The sequence below is a fragment of the Notothenia rossii genome, assembly GCF_949606895.1.
Source record: "Notothenia rossii genome assembly, chromosome: 1".
Classification (NCBI taxonomy): Eukaryota; Metazoa; Chordata; class Actinopteri; order Perciformes; family Nototheniidae; genus Notothenia; species Notothenia rossii.
Genome location: NC_136912.1, coordinates 56,704,466 through 56,712,772, shown reverse-complemented (window position 1 = coordinate 56,712,772; position 8,307 = coordinate 56,704,466). Strand labels below are relative to the sequence as shown.

At 43.5% G+C, this 8,307-nt stretch overlaps 1 long non-coding RNA gene across 1 annotated transcript; it reads left to right on the top strand.

Annotated features, from left to right (window-relative positions):
* Positions 1 to 5,578: 5,578 nt before the first annotated feature.
* On the top strand, positions 5,579 to 7,001 carry LOC307021318. The gene is made up of 2 exons (XR_013803119.1): positions 5,579 to 6,681; positions 6,902 to 7,001. It is a non-coding gene; the product is annotated as an uncharacterized lncRNA (long non-coding RNA).
* Positions 7,002 to 8,307: the final 1,306 nt, after the last annotated feature.

Below are 8,307 nucleotides of genomic sequence, written 5' to 3'. Positions count from 1 at the left end.
GAGTATTAATGGATGGCCTAAATGAAAATAAAACATGTATTATTTGTGGGGATTTTAACATCGACCTTCTAAATGTATCTAAACACAAAACAACTTCTGATTTCCTGGATACATTGTACAGCAGGGGGCTTTATCCCCTAATCATTAAGCCCAGTAGAATAACATCAACTTGTGCAACATTGATCGACAATATCTTTACAAATGTCATGGAAAACAGTGCTAAGAGTGGGCTAATAATAAATGACATAAGCGACCATTTACCTGTATTTGTAGAATATGATTGGCAATTAAAGAAAAAGAAGGAAGAGACTCGCAGTAGATATGTCAGGGTAAGGACTGCTGAAGCAAAAGACACATTTAGGAGTGACCTCTTAAAGGAAGAGTGGAGAGGGGTTTATGTAGAAGATGTAAATGCTGCATAATGAGTCCTTCCTAAAAATCTACATACTGTATCACTGTATGACAAACATTGTCCCGCTGTACTCCGTACATATAAAGGTACTTATCATCAAAAGCCTTGGATAACCAAGGGCTTACAAAATGCTTGCAAGAAGAAAAATAACCTTTATAAAGACTTCATAAAATTTAGGACAAAGGCAATTGAAAAGCAATACAAGGCATATAAAAATAAGTTGACAGTTATAATGAGACAAGCAAAAAGACAATATTATAATAATATGTTAAAAGAAAAGAAATTACATACATATGGTGTGAGAGGAATAGTTCTAGATTGGTTAAAAAGTTATTTAGATAACAGACAACAATATGTGGAATTTGCTGGTAGTACATCAGAGTGTATGAACATAGAATGTGGTGTCCCGCAGGGCTCGGTTTTAGGGCCTAAACTTTTTATTTTGTACATCAAGGACATATGTGAAACGTCAACATTATTGCAATTTGTGTTGTTTGCAGACGACACAAATTTATTTTGTTCAGGATATGATTTAAACATTTTAGCAAAGTGTATTGGACATGAAATGGTCAAACTTAAAAGATGGTTTGATGAAAATAAGTTAACCCTAAATTTGAATAAAACGAAGTTTATGATTTTTGCTAATGGAAAAAAAGATGAAAACATTTCACTGTCCATTGATGGAGTTTTTATTGAAAGGGTTTCTGAATTTCGATTCTTAGGTGTGACGCTGGATGAAAACCTGACATGGAAATCACACATAGCACATGTTAAAACGAAAGTATCTAGGAATATTTCTGTTCTAAACAAGGCAAAGTATTTGCTAGATTACAAGGCATTGAGGATGTTGTACTGTTCACTTATTTTGCCATTTTTCATTTATTGTATAGAAGTGTGGGGCAACACGTATATGAGCAATATAAAGCCATTGTCAACATTACAGAAAAGGGCAGTACGAATAACTCATAAAGCTGACTCAAGAGAACACACCAACAGACTGTTTTTTAAGTCAGGACTCTTGAAACTCAAAGACATAGCTGAGCTGCAGACATTATCAGTAATGCACAGGGCAAAAAGCAGAATGTTACCAGCATATTTACAACAGTTGTTTGTTTTTGGATCAGACAAGGAAGACCACAGAAGGAAATTAAATGTTAAGCATCCATATGCAAGGACTACTCTTAAACAAATGTGTATTTCGGTGGTTGGTGTACAATTGTGGAATTCTCAACAAAATAATCTAAAGAATTGTATATGTATTTTTAAGTTAAAGAAGTTGTATAAATGAAGAAAGATGGGACTATATGAAGCAGAATGTGAATAAGTCTATGTACTCTGGTCCTTCATGTTTTTGATGTCTTTGATGTGATGACTCCTCTGTATTTGCGGGTCCCATTGCCATTGTTGTTATTGTTATTGTTATTATTATCATCATGCGTCACTTTCCACCTTCTTCTCCAGTAGGACTCAGATGAGGGTGTTGCACTTTCATTTCTTTTCCTTATACATGTGATGTTTTGGTGTTGTTTTGTTTCTTTCCGTTAACCGTTAAGTGGGAAATAAGTATTTTTTTGTGTGTTTCTCTTAGTATCCTAAGATACTGTTATGTTTGGCTGTGAAAAAGAAAAAAAAATTATTGTTATGAAGGGCAGACCATCTATTTGTATTTTTGTTTTTTTTAGAAAGGGGCAGGTCGCATAAGATTTTATTCTTCTCCCTGCTCCTTTTCGCTCAATGGTGTTTTGGTAGTCATGTTTTGTGGCAATTATTGTATATTTGGTTTTGCGTACCATGAGCGGGACAAATAAAAATGAAATGAAATGAAATGAAAAGGTAGGCTAAATAGGCTACCTGTCGTTATAAAAAGTAGAGACCAAAGTCCCACTTGTTAAAACGATCAAAGAGGGGGAAAAGGGCAGCTCTCTAAGTGCCGACAGGCAGGAGAAAGGGCACGCAGTTGAGTCCCTGACATTACTCACTCTGACAGGACACTCAGTACTGAGTATGTCAGAGAGAAATGGGAAACATCCCTCAAATACAACCGAATAAAAGAACAGGGGGAAGACCAAGATGCAGCAGTGCAAATGTCCTTCACTGTCATTCCTCCGTGCAACGCCGTAGAGGATGAAAATCCTCTGGTGCTGTGCGCTTTGATGTTCTCCGGGGGATCCACCCCAGAGGAGACATACGCCTGTGACACAGCCTCACACAGCCAGTGTGACAGGCGTTGTGCAGACAGAGGCTGCCCTATTGAGCGCTCTCTGGAATGCACCAACAGACGAGCTGCGTAAAGCAGTCGTGCGTACAATATAGCATGACAGCGTGCGCACGGGACAGAGGAAATGAGATGTGGCTTCTTCCTCTGATGTGTGAGGAGGAGGAAAGAAGCCATCCAAAGGTATCACTCTCGATCTAAAAGAGCTTGTAATAACCTTTGGCATAAAAACCGGGTTAGGGCGCAAAACAGCTGAGCTGCCATCTCCTTGGATCTGGAGACATGACGGAGCCACAGAGAGAGCAGACAAATCACTCACCCTTTTAGCTGATGTCAGAGCCAAGAGCAGAGCTACTTTGGCTGACAAAAACTTCAGGGGAACCTGATCTAAAGGTTCAAATGGAGCTTTACTCAGTGCGCGTAACACTAAAGCCAAAACCCTTTGAGGCGCCAAAGCACGTGACACAGGTCTGAGTCTCTGTGCTCCCCGTATAAAACGTTTTGTCAGAAGGTGACTAAACACCTTGCTGATCCCAAAACCCACGTGGCAAGATGAAATGGCAGCAGCATATGTTTTGACCGTGCTATAAGCCAATTCCTGTCCAGCAACAGCTGGGGGAGCGACAGCACGAGGCAGGGGGCCCGTAACGGGGTCCAGGCTTTTGCCTACATACTGTACCAAACGGAACATTGTCCATTTGGCTGTGTAGGATGTGTGTTCAGCAGCTGCGCTGATCGCTACTTTGTTGTCTGTTCGAGTCAACACATGTTGATTGTACAACAACGGGGCGAAGTGCTGGCTTACTTTCCAAACGGAGAGTAATTCCCGCACGTTTATATGGAGAGACATGTGACCCGGCCACTTTACCCCCACTGCCAGCGACATGCACGTTCCTCAGCCTGCGAGAGATGCGTCTGTGAACACTGCGGTGTGTGACGTCACTCTGCTCAGGGGCACCCCCACTGACGTGGAGATTTTTCCAGTAGGTTAAATCCAAACCCACGGAAGTAGGAATGTACACCATGCGTCTCCTCTGACGCACGGGGTCGATACGCAGGCGAATAAACCACCTCTGGAAATCTCCTCACTGTGAAGGAGACCCAGGGGGATCATCACGTGACCAGCTGATATCATGCCTAACAGCTGCATCACGGAGAGGGCTGTCACTGCCCCGCGGGGTGTGACGCGCCGGAGGAGAGCTGTCCGAGCTGCCTAAAGACCAATAGGTTTTAAAGACAGCCGGTTTATGCAGCGAGCCATGCTGCCTATAACCGACAGGTTAGGGGCAGCCGGCTTAACCGGTGAGCCTTGCTGCTTATTATTATCCATTTGTCCATCGAACACACGCGTCGCCACTCTGAGTAATACTCTGAGAGCGCGCGACATGCTCTGGATGTGCTGTGGTTTTCATGGTGACGAGCCACGTCAGAGCCCTTGCCGCCGTTGTCCGTGAAGCAACCCAAGAGGGGCCCGGTCCGAAAAGGCTGCGAGGGGGCCTCCACACGCTGCATCTCACACCGGCTCTCATCCTGTCTCTGTTTAGGAGAAGGCTCGTAAACTGGACATTGAGGCGCGTTCACGCTCAAACCTGCTGAGGAATGAACGGAGGTGTGTGCAGTGCTATTTACACAGTGCGTAATAACAGCCCTGGGCTCATTACGACCGTGTGTAGTATAGGCACATCTGGGACAGAGGAAAAACCGTGTTGCCTATAACCGACAGGTTAGGAGCATCAGGTTTAAACGTCAAGCCCTGTTGTCTAATAACCAAATGGTTAATTACAGCTGGCTTGTGCCGCGAGCTCTGCTGTCACGCTAACCAACAGGTTACAGCCGGCTCAAACGGCGAGCCCCGCTGTCTGCTAACCGACAGGTAACAAACAGCTGACTTATGCACCTCCACACGCTGTATTGCACAGCGGCCCTCATCATGTCGCCGTTTAGGAGAAGACTCGTAAACCAGACATTGAGGTTCACGCTCAAACCTGCTTGAGGAATGAGCGGAGGTGTGTGTCGGAGGCACATATGTGACATAGGAAACAAACCCGGGTGGTCTAATTAACCGACAGGTTTTAAAGACAGCCGGTTTGAGCCGTGAGCCCTGCTGCCTTACAGCCGACAGGCTGTGAGGCAGCCGCTTATGCAGCTTTTTTTATGTCATCCGGAGGAGAGCTCTCCTGAACCGGGGGAACGGGGAGATCTCATTAGGTGGCTGCCTTTCCAATGATCTCCGGGAGTTCCTGGACAGTACCGCCTATCGACGGCAGAGCCGTGATGGCGCCAGCCCGGCAGCCGAACCTAGGCTCGGCTACCCGGCTGACACCGGGCCCCCGCCCCGTCTCCCCCGCCGGAGGAGAGGGAGACAGGGCGGGGGAACCACATGGTGATCCGTAAATGGAGGGGAAGGAGTCGCCTGACTGCCCGCCACTCGGATCAAATAAATAAAGGGCTTGGTCCACAGAGTAAGACTCCTGGACCAGCCAATCATCCTCGACCGCAGCAGCGAGAGCGTCCGCTCTCCACTGTCTGAGGGCTAGAGGGAGACGGACACAATGAGTGCACGACACCTGGGGAGTGAGAGCCGCGTTTGCGTGCTCTAATCCCCAGCAGGACTCACACCGTGAGCTCCGGTCGTAACTCATATGTCGGGTTGACACCGGGCCCCCGCCCTGTTTCTCCCGTCCGGAGGAAAGGGAGGATGGGCCCAGGGGAACCAGGAATGTTTGCTTTTTAGTAAACAGCTCTGAAAAGAGCTATGTGCCTGACAGTGCTTCTGCAACGGAGTGTTGAAGAAAAGTGGGGAGTGGATTGTAGGGCCTACTTCCTATTTATACGGAAGTGAGCCCGGAGGTGGGGCCCACGTCATTGGTGGGCGTGGATTAAGTCTGTCAGTGCTGCACACGTGCAGTGGGGATTACCCAATAGCGATAGCCTTAGGGGGCGAAGCCTTATAGAGAGGCGAAGTCCCTCCCCTTCCGGGAGCCTCCATGGGACCCCGGAAGCGGAAAATTATACATTGAAGTCAATGGAGAGAGAAAAGTTATCTTTTGATCCCGTTTGAATTGTGCCACGAATGACACATATGATGTTTGTCAATCTTAAACAATCATTTCCATGCAAAAAAAGTCACAGTTTGTCGTAAAAATGCTGAAATATAAGACTATGAATAATACGCAACTAGAAAGACTACAAATCCCAAATGCATTCTGGGTCGCGTAAGGGATGTCATAGGCGATAATGCTCCAAGACTGGTTGTGACTCGCAAAGCAAAGAGGAAGAAGACTGATTTATTCCCTCCAATAAATATAAGAGATTGCTCCAATAAATTCACTTTTACAAGATGCCTGTGTGCTTTGTACGAGGTTGTAATCACAAAAGAGATCATACCACTTGCTCGTTCTATCGCTTCCCGTCTGATGAAAGGACCAGGAGTCGTCGGACCAAACATATCAGGTAATATACATGTTTTGCATGGAACATAGTCAAGTTAGCTACCTAGCTAGTAGCGAGCATGTTAGTTAGCATTATATTACATTACTTAGCCTTGTCATTTGTATTAGCCTTAACATGAAGTAAACCAAAATGTTAAACAGTAAGAGTAGTCATGATGGTAAGTATTTTGTGAAACATTTGAAGAGTAGCCTATCGCCCCCTCCACCAGGTGCTAAGGGGGCGGGAGGTAGGCTAACGCCACATTAGTATCAGCGATCTTTTCTACTTAATGCTATCTGCACAAATGGTTAACATTGACCATTAAAAGATCAGGCAGTTCAGGGAGAGTCGAAGGAAGGAAGGCAGGCAGCTTTGCATGACATTCTTCTGGACGTGTTTCATTGTGATGACAGTGAAGGTGAGTCAATCTGTTTGTTGGAAAGACAGTAGTTGAGTGATTACTGAGAGAAAATTATTAAAAGAGATAATTATTCAGTGTTGTTACTTTAAAGTGTTGTTACTGACCTTTTTCTCTTTTATTTTCTTTACCTCACCTGTAACTGCTGAGACCCTTAGGAACATGCACACTGGTCTGACCTGCTCTGGCAACCTGATTTCCACTGTACGTAATAGTATTTGGTTATGGTATATTATTTATATACATCAAAGGCACAATGCACCCCTCAGAGACACACATGTATTGAGTGTGATATTTTGCATTGGTCATGTGAAATCATCTTTACATACTAGAAAACTGTAGGAGCGGCAACTTGTTTTGAAATTGAATTTTTAATATCCGATAATAAAGTTGATCTGTTTTCTTTATTCTTCTCTCTTCCCAGCTCCATCCATCACCATTCTCTGTTCCTGCAGGTCCTGCTTGCTAATCAATGCTCATATGTTTTTACACAATTACAAATAAAGTCAATGTATTGTATGACATGAAGTTGTGCTTCATTCTGAGTCAATAATAAATTCATTCTGCCTTCAACTGCAAAATGATTGTGGACTGCACCGACATCCATGTAGCTGCCCCCCAGTAAGATGAACCAAGCAAAGTTGACATACTCAACATACAGCTGTACTCTTAAGTTTACATGAAGAATTTGTGAAATATTGGTAATAACAGGTTTAAATGATTATTAGTAATTAATTATATAATTTTCTCATCGTAGATGAGCAGACAGGGAGCAGATGAGAAAAGCAGAATATGCAGCTGCCATTTTCCACATGGAAAAGAGAAAGGGCCAAGTGTATTTGAGTGGACAAAAGAGAAATCCCAAATACGAAAAATAAAATTATACAATTTACAGATATGTATACAAATAAATATATATCCTATATACACCATGTATAATGATGCTGTATGATGTAGAAGGAAGTGTGGTAGATAACAAGTAAATATAGAGTTACATACAGATCCATGTTACAGCAAAAGATGGAATAACTAAGAAGCACGCAGTATAATAATAATTACACGCAACAATTAAATAACTGCTCAGCATCTCCACCACAATCCCAATCTGCTGTGTCCTGTTTTCCTCCCCTCTGCATAACACCCCATCACACATACGAAACACAACGCAGAGTCCGAGGGTTTTAAGAGTATGTTTATTTAAATGTCCTCCTCTCTACTGGCCAACACAGGGAGCATATGCTGGGTGTAGAATTGTTCCAGGAGGAGGAGATTACCATGCCATGCAGGGTCTTTGGGGATGGGGATGATGATCCCCTCCTTCGTGGTCCACAGTAGCAGAGACTCCGGTCTGTGATGTGCAGCTGTTATATAATATACAATACATTTTTTTGAAAAACATTTGATCAAAAAATAAGGATTTGGTCAGGATCTAGAGTCAGTGTGTAGTTTATTAATTAATCAATGCTCTCTACATTAGGAAAACACATACCAGTGTACCAGAGGGAGTCACACACAGCTGTGCCTAGATAACCAAACAAATTGACAACAGGGATGCAAACTCATCAGGTATGAAAAAGGTGACAAGGATCCGAGCCCCCTGACCCCACAGAATATCGGCTTTAAAATGAGGAATAACAGAGGATTTTAGCAGTCAGAACAACTAAAGCAGCAGTGTTAATATTAACAGAAACGCCATAGAGTCACATCTAATAGAAATATATAAAAAGCATTTATTTTAATTGTGTAGCAGTCAGTTTATAATTTTGGCCGCACTGTTGAGCATTTTGAAAATGTATTTTCATGCCTCTGTGCAAGGCTTAGTCTTTCTAT